Genomic DNA, 17,050 nt, shown 5'->3' with positions numbered 1-17,050 from the left:
TTGTTTTTTGGCTTGTTGCTGCTGCCCATAAATCAGTCTCAAAACAAATGATATTTCCAGAGAGGGCTTGAATAATTTATTAGCTGCCTAAAGTTCCCAGCGATGTGTCTGTGCATGGTCAGCTTAATTGGACAGAATTTTCATTAAAAATAGCAGTGGGCGGGGGCATCAATATTTCTGTCAATTGTCTTCCCCAGATGTGTTCTCTCTCACTTGCTGCCTGTCCTTTACATGCTCGCAGATTGATGGCCTCTTTGTTTCAGAGGGCATGGAAGTGTACTCCTGGCCTCCTTCATTTACTTTGTCCAAATGCCCTGTTACGCTCAACAAACTGGGTGGCGAAGGGACATGCTAGAAGATGGGAGCAAAAAAGGACAGGCTTGCGGAGGACAGGGCTTAGCAAGGTCTGTGACTGCAACAGCACACTCCCTTCCAAAGCCTGGAATGGTACCCAATATTCCTGAGTCTCAAAATTCCTCTGCTGGCCACAAATATCTGGAAACCCACTGCAACGTGTGAGTCTCATCCTCTGTCACAAAGTTCCTCCTCTACCTTGGTGAGTCCTGCGCTTATTGGCGGATTTTGCTAGCCTCAGAGATCCTTCTGTGTTGGATCAGGAGTTGGGAGGTTTTGTGGGGAACCCGGGCCCACCCTCTACCCCAGGTTCCAGCCCAGGGCCTGTGGACTGCAGCTGTCTAGAGTGCCTTCTGGAACAGCTACACGACAGCTACAATTCCCTAGGCTACTTCCCCATGTCCTCCTCCCAACACCTTCTTTGTCCTCACCACAGGACCTTCCTCCTGGTGTCTGTTAATGCTTGTACTCCTCAGTCCTCCAGCAGCACATCCTCTCACTCCCAGCTCCTTACACACACCCTCAGTCACTGGAGTGAGAGCCTTTTTATACCAGGTGTCCTGATTAGCCTTAATTAATTCTAGTAACTTCCCAATTGGCTACAGGTGTCCTAATAGCCTGCCTGCCTGCCTTAATTAGTTCTAGAAAGTTCCTGAGGGTTCTGGAATAGCCCCTGTTATCTTACCCAGGGTAAAGGGATATGCTTAACCTGGAGCTAATGTATCTACCTTCGACCACGCTCTTGTAGCCATCTGGCCTGCCCCTGTCACACCTCCTATAGTGATACCTGCTCTAGAGGTGAATCCGGGCTGTGTAGTGATGGAGACTGTTGGACAAGAATCCTACCTCATTTGTTGCAGAAGTTGGAAGATCTGTAAATAAATGATTGAGGCAGGGAACTGCAGGAATAGAAAGGGTGGTTTCATGGTTCAGGCTGTTGAATGTTATCCTGGAGAATTGGATTCTGTCCCTGCATCTGCCACAGAGTTCTTATGCGATGCTGGGCAAGTCACTTAAACCAAACTTTTTACAGATGGCCACTAATTGTGTTGCATGTTCCTCATTTTCTGGGTACCCAGTTTGACACTCTGGCGTCTCATGTACAGGAGTGCTGAGCACTCACAGCTGCAGATGGAGTTAGTGAGAGCTGTGTTCTGAACATATAAAGAGCTACATAATGCTAAGTACTTTGAAAAATCAGGATCTGGGAGTCTCATATTGGAGCCCAGAATTAGTGGACACTTCTGACATTAATAACTTTATGCCTCAGTTCCCCCTCTGTAAGCTGAGGATAAGACTACCATGAGCACCATTGAAAAGCCCATGGGGAAGTTAATTCTGTATTCAGTGCAGGGTTTAGAAAATGTGCAGTACATGTGGCATGGGTCCAAACACTGAATGATGAGGATAAAAATAAATATGAAATAGCTTCCTATTAAGTGAACACGATGCACCCTCTGCACTGAATGAGGCAGGAATCCTGTAGAAAAAATAGAATGTGATCACAAAATTAAAGACTGAATCATAATGTAATATGCACAAGGGGGTCGAATTAAGGTTTCACAGGCAATCTTAATTCTAGCATTTCCTACCTTTTGAGGTGTCTATCTTTATCTTTATAAGTATAAAATAAACATGGAATTGGCATGAGCGAGAGGCTAAGTAAACACACCCTCATCTTCCGTAGGAAACACACAAACTTCTTACTGTGCTCCCATGTGTACAAATAAAATAATAAAACATTGTGGTTCTAAGTAAATCTAAACATGCTTTTCCCCTCTTCCATCACACAGGGCCAGTGAACGGAAACAGAGCCAAGCAGGGGTCTCTAACAGCTCTGGATTTAAGATTTCGTTCTGCCCTCAGTGTTTGGTACCTTTCAACAAAGTCGGTAGAGCTACACTGGTGTTTAACACTGTTTTATCAGTTAGTTCAGTATTTTGTAGGACTTGCCCGATTGTAAACAATAAGCCAATACATTTGATGAAATTAGTTTCAGATGGTGAGCACAGTATAAAATGCAATAAGTGAAATGTTTGATCATGATCCAAGTTTGCAATTTACACTATAAATGAAACTGTTATGACTGTTGTTTTAAATAGTAAATTCTGTAACACTTGTTAAAACTGCAGTGACAATATGCTTACCCAGTGGACACATTGAACAAATAGCCCAACAGTATTTTTTTTGCAACTGGAAGAAACCCCAGACAGAGTCATTAACCGCTGGGGCTGATCAGCACAAAACTAAAATTGGTGCTAGACAGCCTAATATTAACGTGATGCATTTATTCCACATTCTGTTGGTCATTCTTCGCATTTCATATTGCACAGATCCATAGATCATAACCATAATTAGCCTCTCCATGGGGATCTCCCCATGCCCAAAGGAGCAGGGGTCAGCCATGTTCATGGTGCCTTTCCTCTGCCTCCATTGATGTGATCTCTATGGTCCCCCCTTGGCAATACTGCATCCAGAATGCTCTATGTTCGCTGTGCTTCAAAGGAATAGGAATACCTAGGAGAACGTGTGTTTTCCTGCCCTATGCAAACCAGAACGCTGGATTCCACGCACATCCATCTCTTTGCTCCAGGCTGCTGAGCAGATCTCTCTGTACTTAGGCAGATCTATGCTTCAGGTCTATCTTCCTGCAACTCAGATGCCTGTTGTGCACATTCCCCCCCCACCCTTTATGATTACTTTAAATGGGCTGCATACGAAGACATCTGAAATGTGAGTGGCCTGTGGTTCTCTAACACAGTAATGTCCAAACACCTTGCAGATAAGGAAGACTCTCCCAAGGGAAATGGGGGAAGCCCTCTTAATTGATGGGTTTAACACAGGCTGGTTAAATTGCTAATAAATATACAACAGGGAAGGCTCCTGGACTGGAAGGGTCGGACTAGAAGACCTAGTAGGGCTTTGCCATGGCTAGGCTCTGTGACTATCAGTAGAAGTCACTATAGGCGAATGCTGGAGCTCCCAGGCCCTTCCTGCAGGAGTAAAACTATGAGTGCTGTTGTGTGTTTTCTTTCTTACTCTCTTTGTTGTTCTCTTCCCGCAGGTCTCTCCTTCTCCCTTCTTGTTACAGACATACAGATCTTTGTCATACAGCCAGGATCATAACTGAACTGTGTCATTGGATGGTTGGTATTCTGTGATTCTTTCAGCTCTCTCCTGGACAGATTTTCTGCTCCACCAGTGACCCAAACAGCAACTGACATTTAACAAGCTAAGACCGCAGAAGGCTCAGGTAGAGTTTGGGGGATTTTCTTGACCTTTTTTACCAACAACTTACACAGAGGTGAGCATCCCCTCCTACTATATGCCAGGGAGTGATGGTTTCAGTGAGGACTCTTTCCTCGCCAGATACTTTCTAACAGGACTGTCCCTTCCCTGAGGCTTGTTGAGTTCCAGGTCCTCTGGAGTTTTTTTTTTTTTTTTTTGCCATATTCTCCTCCCTTTTTCCTAAACCCTTTTTGTTTCTCTCATTTATTAAACACCTGGGGCCAAATCCATTCCTGATGTAACCCCCCCAGAGGTCAACGGAGTTCCAGCAGAACGCAATCTGCCTGATCTCTGGTGTTCATACACATGGCTGCTGGTGTAAACCTGCATGTTTATAATAATGGCATGTCTTGTGGGCCAGACCATGAAACCTCAGTGCCCATGGATGAACCGTTACTCCCATGACTAGTCCCATGGAAGTGTCAGTAACAGCATTTCACAGTCTGGCCCTAGGCATTGTTTATTATTATTTTTAGTATTTATTATTGTGTGGTGTTTGAGCTGTTTGGATTTTGTGTCTTTCTTTGGTGGGCTTCCTGGGTATTCTGTTAACTATTGCAGTGCGCTTGAAGTGCTTTGGAGAGAGGGCACTGAATAATGGATTTATGATAACTATTTTATTGTTGGTATCACATTCATATGCCAGCAGACATGCCTTTAAACACACATCCATGGTCATGCACCCAGGCTTGTTTATATATCACCAGAGAAATACAATGCACTCATGTTGGAAACACGTGCGTCAAATTCTCTCCTCCTGGCTTGACTCCCTCAACTGTTGGGAACAAAGAATGGTGAAACCTGCAGTAGGGAATATGAACTATTGGTGTACCTTTTTAGGCTTGTCATTTTCTTACTGACTGTAAAGTCAGATCTGTACTAAAAGGGGTGTTGAGAAGAGTGGTGACATCTTTGTGAGTGCCACAGGTGACTGTCAAAGTGGTTGAAAGAACAAGTCCTTATCTGCCCATATCTCACATGCAGTTACATAAGAGCATAAGAGTGGCCATGCTGGGTCAGACCAGTGGGCAATCTAGTCCAGTATCCTGTCTTCCGAAGGTGGCCAGTGCCAGATGATTCAGAGGGAATGTACAGAACAGGGCAATTATTGAGTGATCCCTCTCCTGTCGCCCATTCCCAGCTTCTGACAGTCAGAGGTTTAGGGACACCCAGAGCATGGGGTTGCATCCCTGACCATCCAGGAACTTATCTTATTCTTTTCTGAACCCAGTTATACTTTTGGCCTTCATAACATTCTCTGGCAACGAGTTCTTCTGGCTGACTGTGTGTTGTGTGAAAAAATACTTCCTTTTGTTTGTTTTAAACCTGTTGCCTATTAATTTCATGTGGTGACCCCCTAGCTCTTGCGTTATGAGATGGGGTAAATAACAGTTCCTTATTCACTGTCTCCACACCAGTCATGGTTCTGTAGACCTCATGATACAGTTTGAAAAACAGAAGGAAAGGGTGAATTGGAAGCTGCTCCTGAGTGCAATAATCTACAGAAATGGATTTATAGGGATTTTCTGGGCTTCAGAAACTCAGCCAGCCTATAAAGAGAAGCCAGCATGCATGAGGATGATTAGAAAGCACAAAAGAACAGAACAAAGAGGATACTAACTGTTTGTAGCTGGGCCTTTGGAGAGTGTGGTGTTAAGGTATTTCTCTGAGCAGGACAGTGAAAATAAAATGGTAAAGAGCTGACGGATCCTACTCTTTCTCTTACCAGAGCAGGTTTGTTCTTACGGTGGATTTTCTGGTGGTCTTGACATTTTAAATGTCAAAGCAATCGGGTTGCCCCAACCCCCTGCTCTAGATGAATCATCTCACTGTCAGGAAACTTTCCTGCTATTCAGCCTAAATTTACCTTTTCTTAATTGCAGCCCATTACTTCTACTTATAGCCCCTTGGAGATCCCTAAATAATTTTTCCTACTCCTATGGGAAAAGCCAATCAAGGATAAAATAGTTCTTTTATTGTGTGCTACAGTTTGAAGGAAGCTCACTCCGGCCCTCTCCCCCATCGCACTTGGAGACTAAATATGGCTTGGATTATTCAGGCTGAATACTTAGATTTCAGGAAGCCATTTGTGCATTTCTAGCCAGCTTGGCTTCATGCAAAGTTGCTGTCACTAATTAATCAAAGAGAGATTCCAGTTGTGTTCTCTGCTCTGGAATCAGGCTGCTTTGACCTGACATAGCCATGAAAAAATAAGGTGCTGTTCTCCCCACTCACGTTCCCTCCTCCCCAGGAAAGGTCCTTCTCTCTAAATTAGGGTTACCAGACATCCTGGTTTTATTGGGACCATCCTGGTATTAGGGACTTGTCTTATATAGAAAACTATGCACCCTTACCCCCAGGGAAAAAAAAAGTCCTGATTTTCCCTGTTTGCTATCTGGTCACCCTTGCCTAAATGGAATTCAGGTATAATGCAAGGAAACCCAAATAAACTAGGTGAGCAATAAAATGTGTCAAGTATCAGAGGGGTAGCTGTGTTAGTCTGGATCGGTAAAAAGCAACAGAGTCCTGTGGCACCTTATAGACTAACAGACATATTGGAGCATGAGCTTTTGTGGGTGATGTGACAAAGTTCCTCCTCTACCTTGGTGGGTCCTGCGCTTATTGGCAGATTTGCTTGCCTCACAGAAACAGCCCAGAGACCTTCCCCTCTGGTAGAAGCCACAGTCCAAGTCAATTCCTCCTGTGTTTGATCAGGAGTTGGGAGGTTTGGGGGGAACCCAGGCCCACCCTCTACTCCGGGTTGCAGCCCAGGGCCCTGTGGACTGCAGCTGTCTAGAGTGCCTCCTGGAACAGTTGTGCAACAGCTACAACGCCCTGAGCTACTTCCCCATGGCCTCCTCCCAACACCTTTGTCCTCACCACCAGACCTTCCTCCTGATGTCTGATAACGCTTGTACTTCTCAGTCCTCCAGTAGTATGTCTACTCACTCTCAGCTTCTTGCTCCCAGTCCCTCACACGCACTTCCTCTGGCCTGACTGGAGTGAGCCCTTTTATAGCATCTTGGTAGTCCAGCAATCCGCTGATGACAAAGGTATGATGATGATGTTTGATGATTTGCACAGGACCTGTGCGTGAAAGCTTTTTAAGTGGTAGAGCCGTTGCACAGGAGCAATCCCACTCTCTCAACCTTAGAAGCCAGACACCAATGGTACGAAAAATCATCACGACTGGTAACTTCTTTGGTTGCAGTGGATGGCCTTGACGTCTTTTGTGCCTCGTCAAGCCCTTCGCTCTCCACAAAGCATTGCAGAACCGCCGCCTTGGCCATTGGATCTTAGTGATCTCTTTCGTCCAGTCCACCGGAGCTGATGTCGCATGCAGGGTAGGCATATCCCTAATTCACTGAGGGTTTGAGTCCCCTCAGTTACACTCACCTGGTTTGGCCGGCCTGTCGAAGCCATTGCCCGGGGTGTGGCCGTTGTGCATGCTGCAGCTACTTGGAGCCACAGGTGAGAGCTGAGTGACAGGTGGGGACCAAAGTGGACGGACTACCCCTGAAGGAGTACGACAACCCCCCCCCATCAGAGGTACTACCTCTCCCTGGGCACCCCTTTATAGCATCAGAGAGGCCTTAATTAGAGTCAGGTGCTTAACTGCCTCATCTGACTCTTAGCAGGTTAATTGGAGTCAGGTGTTTTCATTATCATGGAGCACCCCCTGCTCTGGTCACTCAGGGAACAGATGCCTGCTTCTCCAGTGGACAGTAGTGTATCTCCCTTCTACTACTCTGCTGTTCCCAACTGGCCTGGGTCTATCATCACAGTGAATACCCATTTTGTCAGACGCATGTGGTGGAAATTTCCAGAGACAGGTATAAATATGCAGGCAAGAATCAGTCTAGAGATAACGAGGTTAGTTCAATCAGGGAGGATGAGGCCCTCTTCTAGCAGTTGAGGTGTGAACACCAAGGGAGGAGAAACTGCTTTTGTAGTTGGCTAGCCATTCACAGTCTTTGTTTAATCCTGAGCTGATGGTGTCAAATTTGCAAATGAACCAAAGTTCAGCAGTTTCTCTTTGGAGGCTGGTCCTGAAGTTTTTTTGCTGCAGGATGGCTACCTTTACATCTGCTATTGTGGGTCCAGGGAGATTGAAGTGTTCTCCCACAGGTTTTTGTATATTGCCATTCCTGATAGCTGACTTGTGTCCATTTATCCTTTTATGGAGGGATTGTCCAGTTTGGCCAATGTATGTAGCAGAGGGGCATTGCTGGCACATGATGGCGTATATTACATTGGTGGACGTGCAGGTGAATGAACCGGTGATGTTGTGGCTGATCTGGTTGGGTCCTGTGATGGTGTCGCTGGTGTAAATATGTGGGCAGAGTTGGCATCGAGGTTTGTTGCATGGATTGGTTCCTGAGAGTTACAATGCGATGGGGATTTCACAAATGCTGGGTTATGTGATTGCTGGTGAGAACATACTTAAGGTTGGCGGGTTGTCTGTGGGCGAGGACTGGCCTGCCTCCCAAGGCCTGTGAAAACAGCACATTAAATGTGGCAGCTACTGTAATTTCATTACCGCAAGCTGGTACTTAAACTTGATTGCCAAATCTTTGTGCTACCCCTGTTGCAAACAAAACTGACAATGTTTTACATCTCAGGTGACTTCCTTTCCCTCTTGTTTCCTGGTATTACTCCTGTGGCTGAGAGGGGATGCTGGTTGCTATTGCGTTAGGTACAGTGCTCAGCAAGTTATGAATTGTGCCAGTCCAAATCTGTCATAAAATCCATGTCAGCGCTGGGTTTAGTTGAGAGGATTTACCCTTCTCAAGTTTTCTTTTCTGCTCATTCCCTCTGGGGTTTACTTGACTGATAAACAGCACTGTCAGCCCCACTCTCAGAGATGTGTCAAGAGTGAGGTGGTGGAATGAATTCTTTGACCCCCTGGTTAAAAAGGGGTAGGAAATGAAAGCCTGGGTCTCCTATCACATTGGTTTTTGCACAGATGTAACTTCTTTGACTTGAGGGGCATGACGCCTGATTTACACAGGGGTGTGTGACAGGAGACTCAGGCCTTGTGCTTGGAAACCATGTTTAAACTCAGTTTAAAGCCCTGTAGCCTATTAGTCTGCAGGAATGGGTTCTAGCCCTGTTAAAAGTTGGCACTATGGACAGACTGTAACTGTGCCCCCATAATCATCTATAGATTTTGGCAGCACAGGGTTTCAAAGGAGTTAGGTCATCATGATTAGGGCCCTACCAAATTCATGGTCCATTTTGGTCAATTTCACAGCCATAGGCTTTTAAAAATCCTCAATTTCATGGTTTCAGATATTTACATCTGAAATGTACGGTGTTATAACCATGGGGGTCCTGACCAAAAGAGGGTTGTAGGGGGGTGGGGCACAATATTGCCACCCCTACGTCTGTGCTGCTGCTGATGATGATGGCGGCACTGCCTTCCGAGCTGAGCAGCAGGCAGTGCAGATTAGAGGGGTGCATGGTATGGGGAGGATCACTTTTTGGGCAGGGGCAGGGACAGCTTTACAGGTGAGCAACTACCCAGGGTCCTGTGGTCTCCCCCTCTCCCCACCACAGCCGCCCAAGGCCTCTTCAACCCCCGAGCTGAGCGGGGTAGAAGTGTGGTGGGGGTGGCAGTACAGGGACTAGCCACAGAGAATCTTGCAGCTGAGGGAGGTTCCCAGAGAGCAGCCCCTGTAGGAGAAGATGAAGTCCCATCCCTCCCAACCCTGCCAGGACTAGCAGCTGGAGCCCAGCACATGGTAGGAGCCCTGGCTGGGGGACCCCCAGTCCTGCCTCTCCCCAGCCGATTTCACAGTGGAGACCAGATTTCACGGTCCGTGACACGTTTTTCACAGCCGTGAATTTGGTAGGTCTCTATTCATGATTAAGTCCCCTCTATACGACCATGTATGTTGTAACCAGGTACCCAGACTCAATTATAGCTGCAGCATAGCTGGTGCCGGTGAGCTATTTCTAACAGGTTTGACTACTGCTGAGGCTAGCCCAGGTTTTGAAAACATGATTCTAACAGTCCAGCCCTACACACACTGAGTGGGCAAGCCATGCTGTAACCCAGTTTAGCTGGAACTATGTTTAAACACAACCTCCAGACGCAGCTCACAGCCCAGGCTTGACAGGGCCTGTGTTTCATCCGCAGAGCTCACAATGCTCCAGCCTCGCACTCTGGCCTGTGAACTTCAGCCGGCATTGGGAGTCAGTGGAATCTCATGGAAAGAAATTCGTCCCCCTGACTCTAAATAGTGTCTCCTATAGCTGCTAGAGTAAGGTAACCTGGGTAGTGCACCCAGGGATGTTACCCACAGCCTGATGGGCTTTCCTTTGCATAATTAAATCTGAGAAGGGAGTGGGAGGGGTGCTTGGCAGACAGAGGGAGCTGTCAGCATGTCCTGCCAGTGAAAAGAAGGGACTGAAATGAAAAAGTTCCTTCTGGCATGTGTAATCAAAAACCAATCACTGCTGTATATAACTCGCTGTTGTTTCTGTGCAAGTGTGAGCCAGGGGAGTGCAGGCTGCTTGGCTAAAGGACCAAGCCCCCGCCCCCAACTGTCTCACACTGGGAGGGAAGTGTGTGGAGGGGAGGATTAATCCACTGTCGCTGTGGATTAATACTGACAGGAGGGCTGGACTGCGACAAGATAGATGACAGGGTTACACGGCAATGCGTGAGAACCCTGCCCCTTTCAAGCTAGCACTGTTTTCCTTGCGTGACTGCTTTCCTTCTCTCCTCCAGCCGCTTCCACCTTGTGACCGGCTCCCTTAACTCATTCTTTTCCCTCCATGGGTGAGAGTGTGCACGGAGACGGGAGGAGTCAGGGGGCAAAAGGGGAAACGTGGCCCAGGGTTTAGAAGTGGAACAAGATGCGAGACGCCTGCTTTGTTCGGAGGGCAGCTTCTTTTACAAGAGTGGTTTGGTATGTTAGCACCACTGTGAGCATATTACAGAGCACTGGAAGGGAGAACGAACTCCCCAATCCTACCTTCCAGCTGCACAGCGCTGTCAGAGAGCAGGAGCTCCCATGATCTCAGCCATCAATCAGGGCCTGATGGATCAGTTCATTAGGGTGGCCATATTACCCAAAGAGAAAACGGGACACCCTGAGGGCCCCCTCTCCCTGGATGCTATTGCCAGTTGCTGGAACCTGGAAGGCCCCCCCTCAGGAAGCTTATGCCCATGGTTGGAACCATGTGCAGGGCCCCCACATACTGGAACGCTGCCTCCCCCTAGCCTTGCCTCCCCACCTGCGGGGGGCTGGCATCTCTGCTCGAGCCTCCCCGCACCACACCTGACTCTTTTGACAAAAGTAGGCATTTGTCTAGTTTGCTCTTACCAACTGATCAAGTCAGCAAGAGCAAATGGGACAAATGCCTCCTTTTGGGGCGGGGGGGGGGAGTGGAGACAGCTGGGACAGGGCTTAAAAAGGAGACTGTCCCTGCCACAGCTGGACGTACGTTCACCCTAGTTCATGTACCCACACTGCTAATGGCAGCAATTCAGCACTCAGGCTTTTAGCCTGTCACTCTAAATACAAACCAGCTGTACAGAAGGTGGCCTGCTGCTACTCCCTGCCCTGCTAAGTTCTTCCCCTTCAAAGCTCCAGTGTACGTCTAGCTTTCACCTTAAAAATCCCCAGTGTGCGCCTTCTAAGTCCCCAAGCCCAGCTCTGCTCCTGCTGGGGCAGTCTCTCACAGGCACCCCCAAACGACCTCCCCTGCTCATCATTTCCCCTGAGGCCACTCTTCAGACTGGCCTTCCCCCAAGCCCTCTACAGGGCCCCGACTCACTCTTCCCTCCACAGTGACCCCACCCTTACTCCCCCTGTCCATCAGCGTGAAGTGAGCTGAGGGGGGCAGTACAATATGTGAGGAATCAAATTACTTTTGTTCCACTTCCTGCTTGAAACCTTCAGGATTTGATAAATATATGAAAATAGTTGCTATGGTGGGAGTTTTTGTTTAAGATGGACATTTGTTTTTAAAGAGGTGGACTAATGCAGTCACAATGGATAAATAGCTCTGCTGGGAACACAGCAAAGCTGCTCAGAGCACAGGCCGAATAAAGCAGATACGTACCAACTGAGAGCCCCTTGGTAATCACCAAATGTTGCCATTAGCTGATGGCTGGTACTCTGATGTGATTTGGTTGTCTCAATCTCATTCCTAGTGGACAAAAAAAAAAATGGGAGATTACCAATCTCCTAGAACTGGAAGGAACCTTGAAAGGTCATTGAGTCCAGCCCCCTGCCTTCACTAGCAGGACAGATTTTTGCCCCAGATCCCTAGGTGGCCCCCTCAAGTATTGAACTCAGAACCCTGGGTTTAGCAGGCCAATGCTCAAACCACTGAGCTATCACATAGCACCCTAGATGTACACAGCCTTGTAAAACAGCTAAATAGCCCCCAACGTAAACCAGAACAGCTGCTCCAAAACACTTACAGGGGAAAGTAGGAGGACAGGAATTGGGCCTGGAATTTTAGGTACTTATCTTTAAAAAAAAAAAAAATCTGGGGCCTAAGTTCCTGAGCAGCAGCAACTTCTTCTGAAATAAATGGGAACTGAGGATGATAACACTAAGAAACTGTTGCCTGCCTACCGAGCAGTGAGTTGTATTCACATTGCAACGTGCTAACGTTGAAAATGTTTCCTTTGCTTTCAGACAGGCAATGTGTCATGCCATTCCGGTCTAGGCTGCAGTGATGATGCTATCTGTTGCTACACCAGAAACCTTAGACACTACCTCACTAGTGACAAATAAGAACATCTCTGAACACTGGAAAACATACTGGGACAGAGGTAAACCCTTAGAACATCAGCACTAGCTAGTCTGATCTAACAATGCTTAGGATGATGTGTGTACAAGTACAGTCTCCAGCAGGATCATCTTTTCAATAGTAACATAGAAAGAGTAATGTAACTCAAGGCACAGATTACTGAGAGTAGCTATCATAAATCTAGATAAAAGAGCTTTCTGTAATGTACTATACATGGTATTTTAACCAGTTTGCCCTGGCTCTGCATCTATTTTAGCTGAAGATATTTTTGTGTTTACTTTTGCTCTAGAGTAGGGCATCACTTTAACTTTAACCTCAGTGTTATATCAGTTACATTTGTTTTCTTCCCTCTCTTCCTTAGTTTTTGGTAGCATCTGCAATTTTTGACTTATTCAGCTGTAGAGCTATCAGGTAATAATTACTTTGTATTTCAGTTAGTATCCTTCATTCCAGGATCTCTGTGTGCTCCACAGGTTAATCAACTAAGCTCCAAATGACACGTGAGAGAGATGAAGGGATCTCTGTATATCCCTTGCCTAGCAGGCAGTCTCAAGGAAGAAACATGGAATCAGTTGAACAGTAGAGAACAATCTTATAGAACAGTTTAGGGCAAGGAATGAAGAATAATGTAGCCAGTTAGCACTGTGGGGGGAATTTGAGATAAGGAGGATGTCGATTACCTAGTGGGACACACACTCGCTTAGGTGACTTAATGCCAGTAGTTGTTACCGAAAAGATCGGTGGCCATCTATGGGGCTTCAATGCCCCAAGTTCACTGTAATAATTAAACCATCTTCCCCCTATTCCACTAAATAAAAGAGATTCTAGTGACTAAAGGTAATGGAAATACTGAAGCCATATGCAGGTGGGGAAACAGATAACACATGGTCTTGTTAGCAGCTACAATTATATCCCCTTCCTGTACCTATCAGCCATGCAATCTCTCCACCAGCATCAACGATCAGTGTTTTACAGCTGGTACTAATGACCATTATATTATAGACCCTGTACTACTCAAAGGATACAGCTTAAAAAAAAAAGTTAATAGTGGATATTAAACTCAATGACACACACTGCACTTGAGTGAGAAGACCAGCATCCAGGGTTATCCCTTGTGGATGAGACTAATGCTTCAACCTCAACTTCTGGTGAGGAAACCTAGGCATGAGCAGCATTGAAATGAGATAACACAGGGGTTCTCAAACCTCATTGCACCACAACCCCCTGCTGACAACAAACATTTATACGGGACCCCAGTAGCGGGGACCCGAGTCTTCCTGAGCCCCAGGGCAGAGGGGGGCCAAAGGGCTTCAGCCCCAGGCAGGGGGCCAGTAACCTGCAAACCTTTGGCTTTGGCCCTGGGCCCCAGTGAGTCTGAGCCAGTCTTGGTGATCCCATTAACATGGGGTTGTGACCTACTTTGCAGTCCCGACCCAGTCTGAGAACTGCTGAGGTAACACAAACCATGTGCAGAAATGCTTCTCTTTTCCATCTGAATTCTGACCTTTAACAAAGATCCCTCCAGAGGCAAGCTCTGTTGTCCCACAGTGGGTTTGTATATTTGCAAAGCTAACAAAGAGGGATAACTGAAGCCATTGAATAGTGCTTTCTTTATGCTTGCACCAGCATGTCTACATCTGGAAAAATTTAGCATATGCTTCTGAAGCTGGCTAGTTAGGAAAAGTTTACTGACCACACACAATGGAATAAACTCAGCCAGCTATCTGCCCACAAAGTAAGATGCAGCAAGTTATGAGTTGTAACTGTTTTCTTATGAGAAAACACTGAAATATTTCTCAACAGCATGACACTATGTGCATGTTCTTCCAACTGTGAGCCGAGTTCAATTCCTCAGGCCCCATGGTTTCTGCATTTCACATTTGAATCATGCCGCTTTTCAATTTGTGTACAAAGTGCAAATTAAGTAGCCAATAGTGTTGCCAATTTTCCTGGAGATCCAGAGCAGATGTGTCATTCCGCAGAGGACTGGCACCGGGACGTTCGTGACTGGTAACTAACCAGTGCTGAAACCACTATGGTTGGTCCAGGCAGCAGAATATATTACAGTACTGTCATACAGCTGTCAGTGGCCCTCTGGGGGGAGGGGAGAGGGAGAAAAAGCAAAACATCAAGCTCTGGGCATGCATAACTTTTAATTAATCCAAATACTTCAGCCCCCTGATTTCCCCTACCTACTAATACTTCCAAGTACACATTGTCATGCACTGTGAAACTTTCAGTTCAACACTAATCCTTTCAAATTAGTCATGTCTAGACTCCAATTTAGGTTCTTAGCAAAATTGTCTTGAACAGTGTGGTCTGCTGTAAAAAGAGCAGCTCTCTGAATGTATAACCACCCCCGTCGACTGATCACATCCCAGGGATCTCAAGGACACCTTTTTTAGAAGTGTCAAGGAAAGTGCTACAAGGGGACAATCGGAAGAGTGTTTACAGGAAAAGCAGTATTAGCTGTGCTTCTTTCAGATCAAGGAAGATGTGGATGACAGGCTTATTTTTAAGTATTTAACATGTTACAAAGAGGATTATTACTTTAACATACAAATCACAGCTGTGTGATGAGCACTATGAGCCTTCATGGGGAAATGCCTAGCTGGCCAAAATTTCCTAAGTACTTTAGGAGCCTAAATCCTACTGACTTTCAATAGGTTTAGGCTTTAAGTAACTTAGGTGCTTTTGAAAATTTTACCTCCATTTCCCCCTAAATGCTTAGCTCTAAGTCTTGCAACTACAGCTAGACATCTCTTAGCCTGTGTGGAAACCAGAGTTTTTATGGAGTGTGGCAGTTTGACGCCAATACAGGTAAGAACTTCAGGAGTAATTGCAACTGTGCAAAAGACCAAATATTAGTGTTAGAAATGGAGAAAAAATGGATTAGTAGCATCAGTTTAATTTTATGGAGCTAACATACAGACTATATTATCAGATGCTGTCAAAGCACAGCAGAAGCAAGACAATACATAGTAGGCTGAGACTGGAAATGGAACTTTCACCTTTCAGTGCTGCTGAACGCTGGATAAAGCTAACCTTGTTCTCTGCAAATTCAGGAGTAGTTATCTGCTAGAAAAAGAAGAGCTGGCATTACTGTGCACCAAAAAAGTCTTCATAGACGAGAGGCCTTTAAACTCACACTGCTCTCAGATTAAATCTCAGAAACTAAGCTGTCAGATCTAGCTGCTACTTCGTAGGACACCTGCAATGAAAATCTGTTGTAAAAATATGCATCTCTGCAGGAGACAGAACTTTTCTGGGGGCTGGTCTGAGACTGGAATGAATGCCACAAGGAACTAAGGATCATCACAAACCTGACCATCTTCTGTTCCAACTGCAAGGCTTATTGCCCTCTCTAACAAATGTATAGCAACGCACAACATAAACCTACTAAAACAAGACATTCCACTGCACATGCATCTCCCCCTGGGAAGGATTAGAGGATAAACACATGACAGATGTTAGTCATGTTGCTTAATGCCTTACTAGAAGGCACTGATACCAGCGTGATAAATGTGGTATAGAACCTATCTAGAATAGAATAGTGTGTTGGCAATTCAGGAGGTGACATTTCTCTGAGTTAGAATTGAACTGGTTATCCAGCATGATATGAAGGGGCAGTCTGCTATTGGAGGGTTGGTTTCATATCAAACTTAAAACAGATTTCATGGCACTTTGTGGAGAAACATTAATTCCAGTTTACTGGGTAAATTTCACTAGAGCTAATTACATTGTGTGCAATTACAAACTGAATAATGTTTGTGATTTTTCTAAATTGTGGTGTAGTATTGTGTGCTATTTAACAATAGGTGTGTTTTATACTAGAGGTGACTGCAACTTTATATTGTATACAAAAAACTATGTTAAAAGAACATTAAGGCTGCAAAATCAAACACTCAAAAGTAAAGAAATGGCTGAATTAAGGTAGTCTGTGCTGTCTCAGTGCCAGTCTCCTTAATCACCAAAAAGCACATCCTTGACCCAAAGGCTAGCTCCCTGCCACATTTCAAGGCCCTGTCTAAAGGATCTGGGTGCTAGAGCCTCTCAAAGAAAAGGGCAGAACAAAGTATTTTTCTCTAGCCTCATTTTTGAAAATATTCAGACTCTGCTGACTGAAATTTTACAAAAACAATTCAGCTGAAAGACAACACCCAGCCTGGAAAAATGTCAGCCCCAGTAGTTAAAATCTGGCAAAATGATAAACTGAAAACTGAGTCTTATAATGGGAAATGTCAGCCTAATAATGGGAGGAGCTACCAGCCCCACCTATAGTGTGTGTGTGCTAAAGTGCTGAGCCTCTTTTTCACTGAAGGGCACCAAACTTATAGTAGTTTCAGTATTACTGCTATTACTACTTACCCTGGATCAACACATTTTCATTATAGGTGCTGGTTCTAACAAGAAGTTAATTCCACTGAAGCAAGTCCTAGTGAATAGCTGTTGTTTTGAATGGAATCAGTACACAGTTGCTATGGCCCTCTCTATATGAAGGAAAAGGAAGGGGGACAGTTTTCTGCCATCAGTACAAAGAGACAGGAATTTACAGGATAAAAGTATATTAATGTTACTGAAGGGAAGTATTTGATCATTAAGATAGTACACAGTTTAGTTTATTATGTTTTCC

General features: G+C 45.5%; 1 long non-coding RNA gene across 2 annotated transcripts; it reads left to right on the top strand.

The window, feature by feature from the left end:
* Positions 1–244: 244 nt before the first annotated feature.
* On the top strand, positions 245–17,002 carry LOC123368856. Of its 2 annotated transcripts, XR_006578918.1 has the most exons (4): positions 245–556; positions 2,148–3,607; positions 12,303–12,439; positions 16,812–17,002. It is a non-coding gene; the product is annotated as an uncharacterized LOC123368856 (long non-coding RNA). The 2 variants fall into 2 exon arrangements; XR_006578917.1 differs by lacking the exons at positions 245–556; positions 2,148–3,607 and adding an exon at positions 8,120–10,559.
* The last annotated feature ends 48 nt before the right edge of the window (positions 17,003–17,050 follow it).

Source organism: Mauremys mutica, chromosome 4 (assembly GCF_020497125.1).
Source record: "Mauremys mutica isolate MM-2020 ecotype Southern chromosome 4, ASM2049712v1, whole genome shotgun sequence".
NCBI lineage: Eukaryota > Metazoa > Chordata > Testudines > Geoemydidae > Mauremys > Mauremys mutica.
The sequence above is the reverse complement of the archived record's forward strand: the minus strand, read 5'-3'. Positions and strand labels throughout refer to the sequence as shown.